Source organism: Stegostoma tigrinum, chromosome 4, assembly GCF_030684315.1.
Source record: "Stegostoma tigrinum isolate sSteTig4 chromosome 4, sSteTig4.hap1, whole genome shotgun sequence".
Taxonomy (NCBI): Eukaryota; Metazoa; Chordata; class Chondrichthyes; order Orectolobiformes; family Stegostomatidae; genus Stegostoma; species Stegostoma tigrinum.
The window spans coordinates 121295669-121316281 of record NC_081357.1 but is presented as its reverse complement, the minus strand read 5'-3'; the positions used below and the strand labels follow the sequence as shown (position 1 = coordinate 121316281).

General features: G+C 39.8%; 1 long non-coding RNA gene across 3 annotated transcripts in view; it reads left to right on the top strand.

Annotated features, from left to right (window-relative positions):
* Positions 1 to 19830, top strand: part of LOC125452938 (uncharacterized) — a 123080-nt gene extending 103250 nt beyond the window's left edge. For 2 of the 3 annotated variants that reach the window (XR_007247635.2, XR_007247634.2), the window contains 3 exons: positions 1462 to 1633; positions 7510 to 7628; positions 18027 to 19830. This is a non-coding gene — a long non-coding RNA (uncharacterized LOC125452938). Of the gene's footprint in view, positions 1 to 1461; positions 1634 to 7489; positions 7629 to 18026 lie in introns of all 3 variants that reach the window. The other variant, XR_009445710.1, reaches the window with a different exon arrangement.
* The last annotated feature ends 783 nt before the right edge of the window (positions 19831 to 20613 follow it).

Genomic DNA, 20613 nt, shown 5'->3' with positions numbered 1-20613 from the left:
AGAAAGACTGTACAGAACACAAAAGTACACATGACATGATATAGAAAGAAAATCCAGGGAGGAAAACGCAACACAACAGGTGAATCTGTTCACTAAAAAAAATTCAAATTGTCCGTGCCTTTGCTATGTCCAGATTTTGCAGAGGATGCTAGCAGATTTAGTGATATGAAAATCACTTGTGCCCACTTGAAGTGTACTGCAAGCCGTGGGATGGAATATAAAGGAATGCAGCCCCTTGTCTGCGCTGGCTTGAATAAATGGTTGTCTGCACGGCAGGTTTTTAGCTGGTAAGTCATAACTCATGTGCCGTCTGGCGTGGAGCTTTCAGAGGCATTGCCAGTAAATCAAACATCTCTTCTCAATGCTTACACTTACTAAAATTCCCTTGGGCTCAAATCTTGGAAATAGTGATTTGACAGGTTTTGACTTAAAATAAAGTATTGCATTTATAAAGCGCCTTTCATGACTGCAAGTCATTTACCACCTTATGAAGTTCTTTTGATAAATAGTCACTTTGTGTATGTTCCAATACTGCCAGTTTGCACAGAGCAAGCTTCCGAAAGCACAATGTACTAACAAACACCTCACCTAAATGAGTGATGTTGATTGACGGAAAATTATTAGCCAAGACATGAGGAATAGCTTTCCTGGGCGACTTTGAGATAACATGAGAACATCTTGCATATCTACCTGAGACAGCAGAAAGAAAATCATTTTGTGTGAAAGACATTACTAATGATTAGTGAAGTACCTCAGAAGTGCTGCACTGAACTGTCAATTCTGGAATGGGACTTGAGACTAAAGCCTTTTACTTATGGACAAAAGATTTTCTATCTGAGGTAGGGCAACTTACATGCCAGGATATTGCAAAAAGGCAACCAAATGGCAACAACGGACAAATTCAAGAAGTACCCAACAACAGTGACATGCTCAGCACATTTTCTTAATTCCTTAGGCACTATGAAAGTCGGTGCTCACATGCACTAATTCCTGATCAGCATTCAGTCTTGAACTAGTAAGTGACAACTAGCATTCCTATTATACAAGTGCCAGGCAAATATCAACAAGAGGGAGTCTATCTCACAACATTACTGTTGCTGCATTGCCCACTGTCGATACCATGCAGGTTACCATTGATCTAATACTTAAGTTGGCCAGTTAAATAAATAGCGTGCTTAGAGGAGCAGGTCAGAAACTTGGAACTTTATGATTCCCTAAGGTCTGTCCTCCATCAACAAGGTGCAAGTCAGAAGTAAGCTGGAACGTTCTCCAATTACCTGGAGCAGTGCATCTTCAACAACACTCAAGAATCTCAATGTCCCCTAGGGAAATGGAGCTTATTTGATTGTCAACGTTTCTTTCTAGCACACAGTGACAGCAATGTGCACTCTATGACACGCACTGCAGCAACTCTCCAAGGCTACTACAACTTTCTAAACCCATGATCTGTATCATCCCAAGGAACACAGCAGGTGAAATGGGAACACAATGACCGTCAAGTTCCACTGAAAGTTATGCAGCATCCAGACTTGAAAAATCCATTGCCGTCCTCTCACTGTTACTGAGTCAAAATCTTGGATCTCCTTCACAGCGTTGTAGTTTCTCCTATCCCACATGGACAGCAGTGGTTCAAGTAAGTTATTTATTGAAACTTATTTTTGAAACTAATTTAGAAATGTTTGTAATAAATTTACATATCATCTGAGCAAATAAAATTAAATAAATTGAATTGAAACTTGGAAGTCAAAATCACATTGTCCTCCAATTGCTGAATCAAATCAAACTTCCTGTTCACACTGGCCCCCTTGTGTCACAAGTTAAAAAGGATCATAATATGTTTTTAAATAAGTTTTCTGTTAAAATATTAAGTGAAATTAGATACTATGGAACACACTTTCTGAGTTTCAGTTTACAGCTCCGTGGAAATTGATGAGTTAGATGTGCAGCATAGTTAGCTGCCTGGATTATGGCCGTTTGAGGACCTTAGATCATTTGGACATTCAAGGATAACAGTCACTGAAGGTACAGCATGCACTCTTAGGTTTCATTTCTATTTTTATGTGAATCGCATTAATACTTTATAAGAAGACAAGTACATAGGCAAAGAGAATATAAAATCCACACAGTGCTGTGATTGAAGATTATGTTTCTGTTCCTCCTTGTAATGTCTTAAGTATTAATCGAAATTCGAAATTCTATATGAGAAAAGAGTTTTTAAAAGCTATAGCAATTTATGCAATTCATTGCCTTTCCAATTGTGAAAGAAGCATTCTTTTTCCAAGATGACAAACATAGGACTCATATTTAAATTGAACCATATTAGCCTTTCACAGTGTGTATTGTCAGTAAAATAATACTGTGCTATTTATACAGAATGCAGATAGAATAGGTAATAGGCATGCTTGAAAAAATGTCATTGCAGACCACAGTCAATTGGAACATCAAACCAGTACACAACTCCATGATTTTATGAATAATTGTTCTGAAAAGCTTTGCTTTTGATTTCATTATTCATTATTTTTTGGTTTTCAAATGAAAGTAACAGGAAAGCAGAACACACTAAAATCAAACTACACTTACACTGCTGAGGCATTGCTTTACTTTGATCTCCTAGTAAGTATGACTGACCATTTGCTGGTGCCCACCTTGGGTTCTGACTGCCCTCCAGGATTCTTGCCTAAGTGGCCATTCTTGTGTGTTCATTTTCACAGTGAACACAGTTTTCATAGTTAATACCAGGACACTCCCAGTGAGAGGCTTCATTGTAGGGTCTGCCTTCATTGTCACCTGGTGAGCACACACTTCAGCACTTCTTGACTGACAACCTCAGTCAGTGTCAGAACTGAACCTCCACCCCACTATCCTGTTGTCTTTACTCTGCATGACAAACTGGCTTTCAAGCTAACTGAGCCAACAGTGTCACCTGGATGCCCAGTTTTGAGTTACGAGATCTGCTCAAAGCCTGCTCGCATTTAATGCAAAATGAATGCCACACAACATATTGGACAATATTGGATAGTCTCCACAATGGCTATCAGTCCTGCAGTTAGTATCATGGGCAGATGGATCTACAACAGATACATTGTTGTGGACATGGTCAAACAAGATCTTCCCACTTGTTTGCTCATTCACCACCTACCACAGGCCCTAGCCTATCTCTTTGTCATTTAAGACTTGTCCAGTTTGGCCACCAGTGGTGCATCCAAGGATTCTTGGTGATAAACTTTGAAGTTCCCCATGCAGACTGTTTTGCCCATCATTTGATTTCATTCCATTCTTTAGACTTTGAAATAATTCCAGGTCTTACAACTGAAATAACTTCATATCAGCCAGCCAGCCTTTATTTACATGTGGACAGTCCTTGACACTGATCTAGCTTTCTCAGAGTGAACAGATCCTTTGACACTCCTGTTCTTATCTGTTAGCCAGGGCCCCCTGATTAGACCAGATTAACTGCCCTCAATCAAGGAACTCATATCCTAAAAGGCCCACCTGGCTGACCTTATTATAATCACTGCAATAATCATGTCTAAAACTCTACAGCTAAACACTTTAGCTACAACTTGATTCATGTCCTGGATATGTAGCTGGGTCACTTTTAAACCTGAATGGCATGGCCTTACAGCATTGGTGTAAGCCAACAAGAAATAAATGAAAAACTGCAGATGCTAGAAATCTGAAACCGTAATGGAAATAGCTGGAGAAACGCAATGACTCTGGCAGCATCTGTAGAGACAAAACAGAGACAACATTTTGGGTTCAGTGAACCTTGTTCTAACCTGCTGAGGTTTCTCAAGCTTTTTCTGCTTTTGTACTGGCACAATCCATTTGATGTAACAAAAGGCTGATATCTCTTTAGCTTTTGCTGCAATGGTACTTGCCAGTACCTCTTCAATAGATTAATCCGAGAGAGAAATGAAGCACTGCAACCCTACCATTGCAATGTTCTGCCATACAAGGTATAAATTTGTTTTGTTAGTACATTTACTTTTCCGTAATCTATGCACAAATTAGTTGACTCCAGTATAGGAGCTAATTCTAGGAGTGAAATCCTACTCTTTTGGCTTGGTTCAATCAGGTGATTTCTATCTATGCAAACATTGCATCATTATTTTCAATTGAGCTCATTTTCCCAGGCTTGATCAATGGGGTGTTTCTTTCATTAGTGCCATATCCACACCATATGTACCTAAATTAGTGCATCCAAATGTACCTTTACAGATTTCCTTGAATTTCCTGAGGACACTTTAGATATGTGATGCATCCTTCCTCTAAGTGCGAAATACAGAGTCTGATTGTCCTAGTACTGGCTAGTCAGACTGTAGGAGGATCACTTTATGAACTCTATACACACATCATCCTCTACACCTATTGCTATCTGGCATACTCACTCTTTCCGTGCTCTCTATGATGATGCGAGTTTAATGTGTTTATGTGACAGACTGATTCATCCACCCTTACTAAGGAGTATCTGACAAATAAATAACTTTACTAAACGTTCTAACTACCTTTCTCATTTTCAGGGGTTCACCTTGTAGAAGTAACATTGATACTTTATTGCCTGCTTTAAATGTTTCAGTTGTAGCATGCTTGTCTGCTTATTTTTTCATCTTTACCTATAAAATGGAAAACTGCAGATCCTGGAAGTCTGAAACCAAAATAGAAGTAGCTAGAGAAACTCAGCAGCTCTAGCAGCATCTTTGGAGAGAAATAACAGTCAACATTTTAGGGGTCATAAGACCATAAGACATAGGAGTGGAAGCAAGGCCACTCGGCCCATCAAGTCCACTCCGCCATTTAAATCATGGCTGATGGGCATTTCAACTCCACTTCCCTGCACTCTCCCCGTAGCCCTTGATTCCTTCTGAGATCAAGAATTTGTTGATCTCTGCCTTGAAGGCATCCAACGTCCTGGCCTCCACTGCACTCCGTGGCAATGAATTCCACAAGCTCAGCACTCTGAGACCCATCAGTGACCCTTCTTCTAACCTAGTCAGTTTCTCCAGCTTTTTCTTTTTTCAAATGCTTCTGTTTGACTTTGTATGATCCTGTGAGAGTCTGTAAAAAAGGACACATAATTGAACATTGATGATTCATCTTTCTGACTTAAAAACTTTTCCTTGATCATTTTTAATGGATTTCTCATCATTATAGATCAATCAGAATAAACCAACCTAATAGATTCTTTTGGGGAATCTTTGGTAGCAAATAGGATTCAATCCTTTGCCCTAATCCTGTGGGTTTTCATGACAATAAGGTCTAATCATTCAGAATCAGATGGCATGTTTGCTGATGACTGACGATAGATTGTAATTGTTTTATATCAATAACTTACTCCATCTGAGATTTTTTTAGATGAAATGTTTTGAGTAAATTGATAATCTATAATGAATAAAAAAACTGTGAATTTTTCCACTATTAACTTCACTGAAATTATTAATGGAATAGCTTCTGGAAATTAAGTTATTGTAGCCATAACTGTCAGGATATGTTCTATCTCATTTCATTTTTGTTAATGGTCCCAAACAATCTACTAAGACTGGATCAATTGGTTTCTCAAAACCTGGTATGGATATTAAAGTTGCCAGTTTGAATACCTATTGAGGTTTCCCCCTACTTGATATGTACAGCAATATGCCTTTTTGAAGCCTTGGCTAAGTGACGCACCTGTTTATTGATCTTTGAGCTTTCTGTATTCCTACATTTCTGTCGTAAGATTTTGTTGCCGTATTTGGTTTGAGGGCCTTGTCAAATGTGGGCGGTTAAGGAAAAAGGTGGGCATTTCTGAGCTCTCACTCACCTGGGGAAAGGCAGCATCTGCAGGAAAGATGTGATGGAGTTGGAGCTCGTGAGTTTCATTATAGCTTTAGCTGCATCATTTGAATATTATCTGTCACCCATTTTACAGGTTGATTTCAGGGTTGTTGTTAAAGCTACAATTTGATGTGTGATATTTTCCTTTTAAGCAGCTTTTTCACAGACGTTCTTCCACACACCAATAAGTCCCTTGGGCTTCCCTCACATCTTCCAACAATCTGAATGAAGGGTATCCTATTCTAATGTGATAGAAATATTTAGGCCTTCAATTTTCACCCCCACCTCAGCACCTTTCTGATCTGAGGAATAGAGCATTCCCAGGTGTTCTTTTTTCACCCTGACTACTAGCCTTCTTTGCAATGTCACAACCTCTACCCTTCTTTAATTTATGAAGATGACAGAAAAATGTTTTAGTTTTTTGGATCAACTCATAATCATCAGACATTCCCACTGTACATCTCTGATCTTCAACATAGATTCCAATCACAAAACGTTGTCAGATTTCAAATTCTTATATGAGAACAATTTATCTGAGGGCTACATACACGATGCTCATCAAAATTACTTTGCTTTACCTCTTAAATGGGTAGCCTTTTTTTTAACCCAGGTGTCTTACTTAAATTTCAAAACCCATGCCTGTATGCTTCAGGAATGAAGTCATACGTGCCTCAATTACGCTTGTCAGCAGTGCTGTGATGCATAGAAACTTTGTTTGACAAAGTAACATGTAGTTCATGTGGCTTCTCTGTCAACATGTTCAACACAATCAATGTCCAGCTTTCCCTCCTTAACCTGGGGCTATAGATTACTGGTTTAGTGAAATAAATACAATACCACCATCTTCCCCAACAGTGCTCTGCAGTGGGAATGCTCATTCAATAGTACTTCTCAAGGGCTCTTTGTTAATAAAACATCTGGTACCTTTGAATCTCAGTTGGTGTTGAAAATGGCGAATGTGTAGACTTTTCACTGTACTCCTGTACTTCTATTCTTGAGTACATGTGACAATAAAGCCTAATGCTGGTTCCAATTCTAAATGGGCTGAGCCTTTCACTGGAAAGGTTTGCAAAGCTAATCCGATAATCTAAAATCTTCTGCTCGCAAAAAAGACCCTGAACTACCTGTTGCCTGCCACTTCAATGCACCACTTTGCTCCCTGGCCAACATCTCTGTCTCTGGCTTTCTACAGTGTTCCAGTGAAGCCCAACACAAGCTGGAGGAGTGACATCTCATTTTCCGCTTGGGGACCCAACAGCCCTCTGGACTCAATATTGAGTTCAATAATTTTAGGGCCTAAACTCTCCCATGTCCCAGCCCCTACCCCACACACCAGGCCTTGTAACCACATAGCCTAAATGCTACACACCTCCTGTTGTTAGTCACTAACAGTCCCCATTAACAACTATTCACCCTCCCAGCCTGATTGTTGGCAACTCCTTTATCTGTCCAACTGTCTTTCCCTCTCTTTGGGCTCTATCCTATTGTTTACTCCCTGGCCCACCCACCTCCCTATTTTCTGCAGATAAACTGACATTTTCCCAGCCATCATCAATTCTGAGGAAAGGTCACGGGACCTGAAACATTAACTCTGTTTTCTCCCCCGCAGATGTTGCCAGACCTGCTGAGCTTTTCCAGCAACTTTGTTTTATTTCCTGATTTACAGTGTCCACAGTTCTTTTGGTTTTTATTTAGATATTTCTCAACATAGGAGAGAGAGAAAGAGAGAGAGGGGTCTGATATTGCTTCTGGTGCATTACTCTATGTTAAGCATGGACAAAGCAGGGAGCCAGCCTCCAGACCAATCACGGCAGGTAAGCAGATTGAACCAGCATCCTTGGCTATTTTCCATGTTGCAAATCTAGCATCTCATGAATTGAACTGACTGATTGCAATCAAACATTCTTCAGTATGTAGTAATACGTGATGAAAGAATGACAAAGAGCATTGATGTAGTTTTATCTGACTCTGTCGATGATTGGGTTTGGAAAACTTAGGAAGAAAATGAGAAATTCCAGAAGGAAGACGATAGTGGAATGGGTTGCAGGAGAGAACAATGACTTTGAGAAAGGCATTTACTAACAAAGGGAGAGATTCGAAGGAAAGTCTTGGTTTGAATTTAATTTTTCCAACATATTGGAATGGCAGGAGATTAATTAGTTGCTCCAATATATAGCAAGACTTTCTTGTTTTATTTTGAGTTAAATATTTTCTGTCAGGGCCACAACATGGTAGCTCAGTGGTTAGCACTGCTGCCCCACAGTGCCAGGGACCTGGGTTCGATTCTACCCTTGGTTGATTGTCTGTGTGGAACTTAAATGTCCTCTGCGTGTCTGCATGGGATTCGTCCAGGTGCTCCCATTCATCGTCCAAAGATGTGCAGATTAGGTAGATTGGCCATGTTAAATTGCTCCATAGTGTCTAGGCATGTGCATTCTTGGTGTATTAGCCATGGGAATGCAGGGTTACAGGGATTGGGTTGGGGTGGGTGTAGGTGAGATGTTCTTCAGAGGGTCAGTATGGAAACAATGGGCCAAATGGCCTGCTTCTACACTATAGAGATTCTATGAGATAATTTGATTAATTATTTCTGGACCTTCTTCCACCATGGATGGTGGAGACGTACTTCTATCTGTTACACGGCGAAGAGATGGAAGCAGAAACCCTTGTTTATACATGTGTTTGTTGACACCCGACTGAGGAACACATATAACAGATCTACAGCTACATCAGCTCAGATGCAAATACTGCCCCAGCACGTCAGATCATAATCAGCCTTTTTAAAAAAGCACCATTATTCCTCCCTTCCCTAAATGACTTCAGCGAATATAAAATCTCCACAGCAGTACAAGTAATTCTATTTTAAATTGAAAACAAAATTGAACATTAAAATTTCTTCTCTAATTTGGTGTAAAACCAGCTACAGGTATGCATTAATGCACCTCCTGTGGATTAGAAGAATCACACAACTGAAAAGAACCATGTCAAGTACAGATACAGTACAAAGCAATGGCAGGTACAAATGGTATAAATACATTTATGTATTCAGTAAATTAAATCACAAAAACTTAGTAACTGTTACTTGAAGGATCATTTCAGAGGAAAAAAAAGTGTTAGTGTGAAACAATTTTTATTTCAATTTTAAAATTGACTTTCTTTTGTGCCAAAGGAGCCAAATCTAGTTTCCTATGTCTGGGTGAGATTGACTGACACAGAATCAGTCTGTTTGTGCCAATATCAGAGGAATACTATTCAGTAGTTTTAAGGTGGTTTAGTGAAACAAGCGTTTTTGATTCAACAAGAAATATACCCATTCAACTGAAAAAATAGACATAAATTTTCAGGGTCAAGTAATGAACCCAGGCATGTATTCAAATATTAATGAATCTCCTCTAGTTGTAGCAAGATGAGAGGACAATTGGATAAAATGTGCAGATGTAATTCATACTTAATTTTAAAGTCATACTTTCCATTCTTATCTTTGTATTCATGTTATAAATCATGATGTTCAAATTTATAATAGAAAGAACGATGTAAACATGTCCTACAGCTGTAAAACATAATTACTGTATGATAAGTTTATATGCATTTTCTGTTTTTAATGTGGATATGGGAAATTAAAATAGAAAAGTTGATGGCAAATGTGAGCGGACGTCAGATTTTTTAATAGGTTAAACGTAGGGGACCTAATGAAGACAGTTATTTGTGTTTCTATGTATAAAAATGACAAAGAAAGCTGACTTGTCTTATTGTTTACACCTTTAAATATCCTTTGTGGAATAAAAGCTTATTATTGCAACATCTTTCATAAAAACAACCAACTAATTGTCCCTTATATCTTTTGCTTCTTGAATGCATTTCTGTTGGATCCAGGCTGTATGAGCAGAGTGCTGACTGTGATACTGCATTGCAGCAAAACAAATCACCAAGATAACAGTAAAGAGTGTTAGTTTAACTGCTTAACAGCCCTCTGAAATACAGCTCAGCAAGTCACTCAGTTATGCATGCGCAGCAAACGATGGGTATTAAATGCTGGCTTCTTACCAATGCCTGCATCCTAAGAATGAATAATTCAAAACCAGTTCCCCAAAGGTCAGGTGCCATGAGGAGAAACTGGTGTTGATGCGATCCCCTTCTCAGGCTGAATGAAGTAAACCCACGGACAATTAGTGGAGAAGCAGCAGAACTCTACAACAATGACATAAGATTGAATTGCACTCTGCCCCTAACAGAAAGTTTTCTACATTTTTGGAAAATGTGAGAGATACAATTTATGACATAGAACAGTAATTTTTGTGAAGGCTTTTCATGATGAGGCAGGGGTTGGTAGGGTATGTAGAAAGTGTTTAAATGCGTAACTCAGATAACTTATGCTCTGCCACTAGAGGCAACAGATGTAGACAGAGATCCTCCTGTACTGCCTCTGTTTCGAACCAAGGGATGGAGAAGTATGCATTATACCGAAAAAGGCTCCAGAGGTGGATACATTCCTAGTTGAAATCAACTTCACATACATTTATTTCATTGAACATCAAAGGCCAATGCAGACTATTAAGGAAGAGATAGGGCTGTGGTTATGGTGAAGCAAACAGCTGTTGATGTAAATGATTTCAGTAGCACTGCCTTGGGGGTGGTTGGTTGTTTGGAGATTCTGCGTTCTGTAATTAGCTGAAGGGAATTTCTTTTTTCCCCACTTTTATTCAACAGTGGCTTTAGTGATGACTTGTTTTAAGCTTTAATTTTTTTTATCTGCACACGTAAGAGTGTCGAGTGGGAGTACTAAGATGTGCCTCTTCACAGCAGACTTTAGCATAGTGTAAACTAAACCACAAGCTAGCACACTAGCACAACAGTTCTCCAGCACACCCAACCCAAGGCCAGTTGGTTTTTAACACCTTCCTTATGTATCCCTAAAGAGATAAAACAACGCAAACACATCTTTCAGCAGACCGCCTTTCATGAAACTCAATATGTCTGCAATCTGGGACACAACTCATAGGAGGTCACAGCTCATTTTTTGTTTAATTATCTCTCCCATTGGCTGTCTTCAGGCGCAACATTCCACGATCCCTCAGGATTGTAGGCAGCCACTAAATTTGAATTCTTAGCCATCTTTTAGCTTGTGTGTCTTTCTTTTAAAAACACAATTTGTATTCAGAAGTTCAAAATATCTATAAGTTTTTTGATTTGTTTTCATGGACAAAGATTAGATCTAGGAATCGTGGAGATCACCACATAAGGGTTATAGGGGAATCTACTAATAGAGTTGTCCTGGCTGCAGTGGGCCAGATAGTGTGGAATCGCTTAAATATAAACTGTCTCATGGGGAGAAGGAGGAGAAGGGAAGAGACGATGAAGTAATAATGTTGGATTGACCATGTTGAACAATGTAAACATGTCAAGGAAGAATACCACAGCAACAGAAGATATAATTGGCAACTTTGAAGAGGGTAAGCTTAAAGTTGCAACTATCTCACTTTAGCGTAATGTTTGCTTATGCTGTTCAACTTAAGACACTCAGGTCAAATTACACACAGAATTCTGATGATATTCAGATTTGTATTGTGCCTATTCAGATGCACATATGCCAAGTCATGCACTGAGAATACATTTCATGGTGCTGTGCTGGATTTCAGAGAAAATCATAATATACAGCATATTTGTACCTCAGAGCATTGACCTATGTCTAGTAATCCAAAGAGGATTAGAATTGTTTTGTAGCTAAAGTAGTTTCAATGTAAAATGCGATGTTAAGATGTTCACTCAAACTCTTTCCTGCCCAGTTTCCAGCTACTATACTGTTGTTAAAATATTGTTACTCTAAGGTCAACCTATTTTTTTCACAAAGCTCCTGTCAAGAGCAGTGCAACTGAACTCCAGTTCTAACCAGTTCATTCTCATCTTAAACAGCAGTGCTCTTTGGTAATTCAACAAGGAAAGTGACGCACAGTATTGAAGCATTTTCAGTGGCTATACAGTAAATCGCTGAAATGTGTCGATGCACAGCTTATCTAGCATTCAGAGATAGTAAGAACATCAGAGGAGCAGGAAAGCTGACGTTTCAGGTACAGATCCTTCAGGGGTGTCCTGACTTGAAACGTCAGCTTTCCTGCTCCTCTGATGCTACCTGGCTTGCTGTGTTCCTCCAGCTCCACACTGAGTTATCTATGCATTTAATACTTCCTCATTTTAAACCTGACATTTAAACTTTTAAATATTTAAATTAATTAAAGTACAAAGAGAGGCCAGAACTAACAAAAATGAAATTAAACTTAATCTCCTGTACAATGTAAACATTTTAAAATTATTTTTATTCACTCAGGCATGTGGGCATCCTTTGGTAGGCCAGCATTTATTGTCCATCCCTAATTGCAAAGAGGGACAACTACATTGCTGTGAGTTTGGAGTCACATGTAGGCCAGACCAGGCAAGGATGGCAAATTTCCTTACTTAAAGGACTTTAGTGAACCAGATAGGTTTTTCCTGACAGGAATTCCAAGTCATCATTAATGAAAATGCACTGGGGTCAGGCATTGATTAGCATGAATGGACAGGGCGTCTATGAACTCATGATCAGACCTCTCCTGAAAGAAACCCTAGCCCTGTTTCTCAAAACTTGCCCACTTGTGAGGTGCCCACATTACTTGCACTATGCAGATGATAATTGCACGTTGTGATCTCTTAGTCTGATTTTGAGGCTTTCCAGTTTAGCTCTCTTTATCGAATTCCAACTCCTTTTTATTGAATTCAAACTTCCATGGTGGCAACTTGAACCTGGTTTCCCAGAATATTAGAGATAGTGGGAACTGCAGATGCTGGAGAATCTGAGATAACAAGGCGTAAAACTGGATGAACACAGCAGGCCAAGCAGCATCAGAGGAGCAGGAAGGCTGACATTTTGGGCCTAGACCCTTCTTCAGAAATGGCATGTGTCAGATTTCTGAAGAAGGGTCTTGGCCCAAAGCGTCAGCCTTCCTGCTCCTCTGATGCTGCTTGGCCTGCTGTTCTCATCCAGTTCTACACCTTGTTTCTCCAGAATATTAGCTGAGTTTTTGGACTAATAGTCTAGTCCTAACACCTCTAGACGATGCCTCCCATGAAGCAAATATGATTTGCTTTTTGTTTCTTATTTCAAAATTCAACAATTCAATGTAAAAACAAATTAGTATTTAAGAAAAAAGCTATGGCAGTGAATTACACTGTACCAATTTCCTGCAATACTAAATTTTAGGCAGCTTCCTACTCTCTAGAACAAGATTCTCATTATTGGGTGTTAACTGACTAATAACTGCACCATGACATCGATAAAGAGAGCTAAACTAGGAAGCCTCAAAATCAGACTGACAGATCACAAAGTGCAATTATCATCTACGTAAGTGGGCAAGTTTTGAAAAACAGGGATAGGGTTTCTTTCAGGAGAGGTCTGATCATGAGTTCACAGGTATCCAGTCCATTCATGCTAATCAATGCCTGACCCCAGTGCATTTTCATCTTAGAAGGAAAAAGACAATTTTTACCACAATTATTTTTAATCTGGGACGTTTCTAGGGCTTTGGCAGACTCAGAATCCACTCATGGAAACCGTCTTTGCCTCCAACTATCAATACTTTACATTTCTTCAGAGTAAATCAATTTACTCCTTCCCTTGATCACCCAGTCAACCCACTCAGAATCACTGACAAACTGTGGAACAGGTTATATTACCTCTTCCTTTACCTTGGTTTTATAGTTACAACCCCATAATGTATTAACCTTATAAACATTGTAGTTAAAATGATGGTAGCACAGTGGCTCAATGGTTAGTATGGCTGCCTCACAGTGCCAGGGCCCCAGTTCGATTCCAGCCTTGGGTTTCTGTCTGTCTGGGCTCAATGGGCCAACTGGCCTTCTTCCACACTGTAGGGATTCTGTGAGGACACAGATAAACAATAAACAGTGGCTAAGCAAGTAAAATAAACTGAAAGTGATCAAAACCCATAAAACAAAATCTTGATGATCTTTTGAATGAGAATGTTATGATGACAAGAACAGCAATACTTGCACTTTTTATTTATTAATTAAAATATTCATATCTCTGTCCTTGTAGGTATTGAGAAATGTACAGGAAAATATTATCGTATATCACAACCATCACTTTAATTAATAATATAGTTTTATTGTGCGTTGGCAGTCAAACAGATTAAATAATGGCCCACCAGATAACAGAGGATGAGTGCCGCCCAGTGTTGTCAGTCATCTCATACATCTACAAATGCTACTCTCGCTTTCTGTCTCCATCATTTCTCTTCTCAAATTGTTTGAATGATCAGCTTTTCACAGTGTATAATTTCTTCATCTATTGCCTTACGGCATGAAGCAAAAATAGCCCTCAAATTTATTTCCCACGAGAAGGTGTGGGAGTCATAATGACATTCATTGTGGCAATAACTGAGGGAAGTAAAAGGATTTTTTTTCAACTACTAATTAATTCTTATTGGAAGAAAAATATAAAGAGCTTTATTGATTCGTTATATAATGCAGGTTAAGTCAATTAATACTGCTACATGTTGATATTTAACACAGGTTCTGGACATTTTTGAAGTTTGCATATGATTTTGAGCTGGCTTTCCATCACAGTCCCTTGTATGGACAGTTTTTGTTCCAAAGTTATCAGTTTTGCTTTTAACCCTTTTTTAGTCTTTCGATGTGAATGGCTGTGACTGTAGCAATGTGAGTGCAGACATGACTGTGCATTGCTGAAAAGAGACCATTTTATTAGAGCTTTTCATCTTGCATGCTTCGAGACAATTCAGAAGAAGACCAAGCAGAGTGGATAGCCAGTGGTCATATATCATGAGAGGACACTACTGTTTGATTGGCTAGTGAACTCAGATCTACAGGCATTGACATGAAGAATGCACAACTTAATGATGATTGACAGATAAATGCCAGACTTTGTTTAAATTTTAAACAGGCAAATTGGTTCTGATTAATCAGGTCACTGCACTTGCCCATTTTGTTGAGTCGGTACAGGTGCAGTGTGTGTACATTGTTTTTCTGTCTGCGTATTAATAGATGTAACTCCAGCACATACAAGTATACTACACCGTGAACCTGACCAATAACCCTAAGCATGATTGCTGGCAAAATTTTTCACAGGCTCAGGCTTATCCAGCAAATGTTGCCCAATTGTAGAATCACATGTAATGTTGGACACTGTGTTTTGAGTTTTACAAAGAAAAACTGTTTGGGTATTTTGCTTATTGCAAATAGCCAAAAGAATGTGCTATTTGATATGATCCACCAGTCTTTGGACATACAGCCTGTATACCTGAGATCACACCAGCAGTGAAATTCAAATGCCACATACTCATTATGTAATAGGCAGAACAACCTTTTGGCTTGACAGAAGCCTACTGTTATTGATTAACACTGCTTGTGTTGTTAATGCATAGTAGTAGCATGAAAGAGCTAGCATCTCCTGTTACCCAAACACTTGAAATGTGCCCCTCTTCCAGGGTAATCTGAGGTGGATTAATAATTTTTCAGGACCAAGAGAGTAGCCCAGGGCCTTTCGTGAGGTTATACATAATAAAATGTACAAACCATGCCAGTCAACTGTTAATCAGCATTAATGGGAGTTTTTTCTACGCTGAAGCCTCTATCAATTTGAGTTTACTTGCCACCAAAATCAGCAATCCCCTTTCCTGTAGCATAAATTTTGGGTTTTTTCTTGAAGTGGTATTCTTGCAAATTGTCCTGATGAATGCAAAGCAAAAATCTTTGACAAAATGTGTCTATTTTCAGCGATACTCAAGTTCCGTGCTATTAACAGACTAGCCGTGGATTTGGGGTTTTCTAAATTCATAAATGTTCAGTGTTATGGAACCAGAGTCATTTGCCCACAATTGAATTTGTGATGTCTTGCAAATTCTTAAAGGTGGTGTAATTTAGGGGTAACAAAACAAGTTAGGCAGCTGTTTCTAGTCCAAAGTAATGGCAGCATGTGTAGATTGGACAGCAGTGTAACACGGTCTCAAACTGAAGGGAGTAGCCAACCATTAGTCAAGATTAAGGAAAACAACCAGGGCAGAAAGTTAATGCTGAAGCAAAGAACAACAACAAGTGGACGGTGTGGCATTTCAGCAGGATGGGAGAAACTATTTGAAATAACCCGAGTTCAGTAAAGATTTAGGGAAGAAAAAGAAAATTGAAAATATAGGGATTGGATTAAGTTAGTGGCTGCATGGACTTCTAAATGGAACATAACAATACTGACTAGACTAAATGAGGATGACAGCAGCTTAATATATTTTAAATTGGGACTTTTGCATGTGTTTTCTACATTTAGAAATGAAAATGTTAGTCTTTATGTTGGTTGTAAGGGAGGGGTTAGCCTATTCCTGACATACATGATGAAACACACCAGGATTTCGAACTTCACACTAAAATCATAGATCTTCAGGTGGTAGTGAGCTGTTGCTCCTATATGCATTGGACACTTAGACAGCAGACACCTCAAAATACTAAATAAGTGTACACAGCGGTACCTTCACAAATACAGGGGCAAGGAAGGAGGCTCATCAGCAACATCCTCTTCCAAGACAGCTCACTTGGCATTGATTACACAGAATGGAGCTGGAGGAACACAGCAGGCTAAGCAGCATCAGAGAGCAGGAAAGCTGACGTTTTGAATTGGGACCCTTCTTCAGAGACTCCATCATCAGCAGTTCTGACTATCTCACTTGGCATTGAGATGCTAGAACCCGTTGTTCATATGCTTGACAGCAATTGTTACATTCAGGAATCGGTCAGGCAGGATATTCCCAGGAGGAAGGCAGAAACATTTTCAATATACCGTCAAAGCATCCTAGGAGAGATCAAACATTCAACTGAATGACGGGACTCCCAGGCTAGTGACTGACCGAAATGGAGAAGGTTCATTCCAGAAGGCTCTGAAGACTTTTGAAAGACTCATCATGGGCCAACAATAATGAAGTCAAGACTTTGGAGAGAGGGCTGAAACACCCAAAAACAAATAAGTCCTATCTTTCAAGTATGCTTGTGCCACATGTGGCAGAACCTGCAGATGGTAGGCCAGATGTATCAGTTATCATAGAATTCCATCAAACTAGGTAATTGCAAGTCACCCTTCATACTGAGGCACAGCCTAACACAATAAAGTTAGACTAGACCATTCTTTTTGTAGAATTTGTTCAAAGGATGTTGTAGGCCAACATTTATTTCCCATACCTAATTACTCAAAGTGTGGTTAAAAGTCAACCATCTTACTGTGGGTCTGAAGTCACATGTAAACCACACCAGGTAAGAATATCAGATTTCCTTCCCTAAAGCACACTAATTTCCCAGACCTCGCCCGCTCCTGACTCCCCACTAAGCCCATCACTCCCAGCACCTCACCTTGCAACCGCAGGAAGTGCTACTCCTGCCCCGACACCTCCCCCCTCACCTCCATTCAAGGCACCAAACAAATCTCCCACATTAGACAGAGGTTCACCTGCACATTCGCCAATGTGGCCTATTGCATCCACTGCTCCCGATGTGACCTCCTTTACGTTGGTGAGACCAAGTGGAGGCTTGGGGACTGCTTTGTAGAGCTTCTGTGATCTGTTCATGACAAACGACAACATCTTCCAGTGGTGACCCTTTTCAACTCCCTGTCCCAATTGGGTGATGTGTCTATTCTGGGCCTCCTCCAGTGTCACAAGGACAGCACCCAAAAACTGGAGGAGTAGCACCTCATATTCTGCCTCAGGAGCCTACAGCCCAAAGGCCTAAGTGTGGATTTTACCAGTTTCAAAATGTCCCCACCCCTGGCCTCATCCCATGACCAACCTCGTTCTCATCTCCGTCTTCTTGATCTGACACACCCTGTCCATCTCCTCTCCCACCTATCTGCTCCACCCATCCTACTGACCAATCCCCACTACTCCCTACCTGCATTCACCTCCCATTATCCCATCTACCTTCCCCAGCCCACCCCCCTCCCTCTATTTATTCCCCAGGCCCTTCCCACTTCCCATTTCTGAAGAAGGGTCCTGACCCAAAACGTCAACTTTCCTGCTCCTCTGATACTGACTGGCCTGCTGTGTTCCTTCAGCTCCACACTGTGTTAACTCCGATTTCCCAGGTAGATTTCTTTGACAAATAACAGTAGTTACATAGCCACTATTAAGTTAGTTTGTAATTCTACTGCATTTCATTGGATTCAGCTTTCACCATCTGCCGTGGGAGGATTTGAAATAAAAACAGAAAACCTTGGGGAAACTCACCAGGCCTGACAGCATCAGCGGAGAGAGAAACAGAATTAATGTTCGAATTGGATATGACTCTTCTTCAGAACAATCTTGAACTTGTTCCTGGAACATTAGCCTGGGATTCTGGATTCCTAATGACATTAACACTACGACACCGCCTCCTCAAAAACTGATTCAGATGAAGAGATTGGAACTATATGTGCTTGCTGATGATGTACCTTGAAAAAATGTTACTTCATTGCTGAAGCCTGAAATACATTTGTGTGAAATTCTGTTTTCTAACTCCATAGAACTCTAAGTCTGTAGAATCATTGAATGATACATACAGGATATGTAAGGTTTTACATCTTGTCTTGTCCGTGCTGGCTTTTTGAAAGTGCTGTTAAATTAATTCTGTTTCACTATTTTTGCCCCAGCACACTGTAAATGTTTTCTTTATAGGTATATCTCCAATTCTCTGTTGAAAGTTATTATTGATTTTGCTTCCACAATCCTTTCAGGCAAGGCATGTCATTTCAATAACTTGCTACATAAAACAATTCTCATCTCCCCTCTGTTTTGTTTTAAACTTTCACTTAAAATCTCTGTTGAGAGTTGAGAGTTTGACTAAGCATAGAACAGTATGGAAAATTATTGAGGCTTATCGAATGCCTTTGGGGGAAAAAATCCCAGATTAATCGTCTGGTCCAGGGCTAGCTGTCTGATTTTTAAAACTTAATTAATGTGCTGGTGAAGGTGGAATAAAACATTGCAAAAGTGATCATGTCATGACGGGTGGGTGGAATGGAAATTTTACAATTAAAAACAGTGATCTAATTGGTGAGTGAGTGGAAAAGCAAAGGATACTTTTACATCATTTAAACCCACAGAAAATGTATATTAAAATGGTAAAAAATATGTGATCGCAAAAGGCTTGATGGTAGCTTCGTTCTCAACAAAACTGCAAATTTTGAGAAAGATTGCATTTCATGAAAGAAAAATGCAGCATAAAATCTACAAGCCCACAGAAGTATAGAATCAGAGAACGGTCACAAGACACAAAGAAACCATTCACCCCCCTGAGTCCATCCCAGCTCTCTGCCAAAGTATATAGTCATTGCTAACATTTTCCAGCCACTAAGACCTGCAAATCTTTTCTCTTCAGGTTCATTTCCAATTTTTGAAAGTCAGGATTGGACCTACCTCCACCATAATAAACCATGGATCCTTAAGCCTTTTTAACCACTTGCACCCTTCCTCCACAGGCAACAATTTACACACATACCCCAGGCTGCTATAGTTCTTTAGAATAGTGCCATTGAGTTTATGATGTATTTTCTTGTTTTCGCAAAGAAACAAAGAAAGAAAACTGCAGGACCAGGCCATTTGGCCCTTCGAACCTGCTCCACCATTCAAAATGATCATGGCTTATCATCAAATCCAGTACCCCACCTTCTCCTCAGAATCTTTGATCACTTTGGTCCTCAGAACTATATCTAACGCCTTGTTGAAAACCAGTCTGATTACAAGTTAATACACGGCCAGATTCTAAACAAGGCCTCATGCCTAAAATGTGTTGTCTGACCTGAGATGTCACCTCTGGTATACTGATAGAACCCCCAGTTATCTTCGGGCAGTGGCTCGAAATAAATCCTGAGATTTGCGTATTAATCCTTTCTAACTGATTAAAGATTTAACAGCTATCTTACGTTTGTTCAATGCATTTGCATCAGTTCTTTCATCTTTTGCTTATAAATTCTGTGCCTAAGCCACCTCTCTAGTTGACACCTGATGAAGGAGTGAGACTCCGAAAGCTTGTGCATTCAAGTAAACCTGTTGGATTATAGCCTGGTGTTGTGTGATTTTTGACCTTATCCACCCCAGTCCAACACTAACACCTTCACATCCTTGTTGAAAGCATTCAGTGTTTTAGCCTCAACCACTTTCTGTGGGCTGGTCAGTGGCAAATAGAATTAAATCCAGCTAGAATTCAATTCAGATATGTGTCAGAAGATGTACTTGGGCAGAACTATCAAGGCAAGTGAATACATGAAGACCCTGGTTAGCAGCAGGAATCCCAGGGAACTTTGTGTGCATGTCAACCAGTCGAAGTGGCTGAATGATTAAGTAGGCATACGTGATCCTTGCCTTTACTACCCGAGGTGTACAGTTTCGGGGCAGGGAATTTATGCTGCAACTGTATGAAACATCAGTTATGTCACAGCTGGAGTATTGTGTGCAGTTCTGGAATCCACCTGTAAGAGGAAAATCATTGCACTGGAATGTGGGCAGGGGAGGTTTACCAGCATGTTGCCTAGGCTGGAGAGTTTTTGTCATGAAGAGAGATTGGACAGATTGGGGTTGGTTTCCTTGAAGCAGAGGAGACTGAGGGGAACATTATTGAGATCTTTAAAATTATTGGAAGACAGAGATAGGATAAACAGGAAGAGGTTTTTTTTTCCCTTGGTGGAGGGATCAATGAAGAGGGGCTTAAATTTAAGGTAGGGGGCAGAGGAGTTGTAGAAATTATTTTTTCACTCAGTGACCTGAAACATTCTTTCTG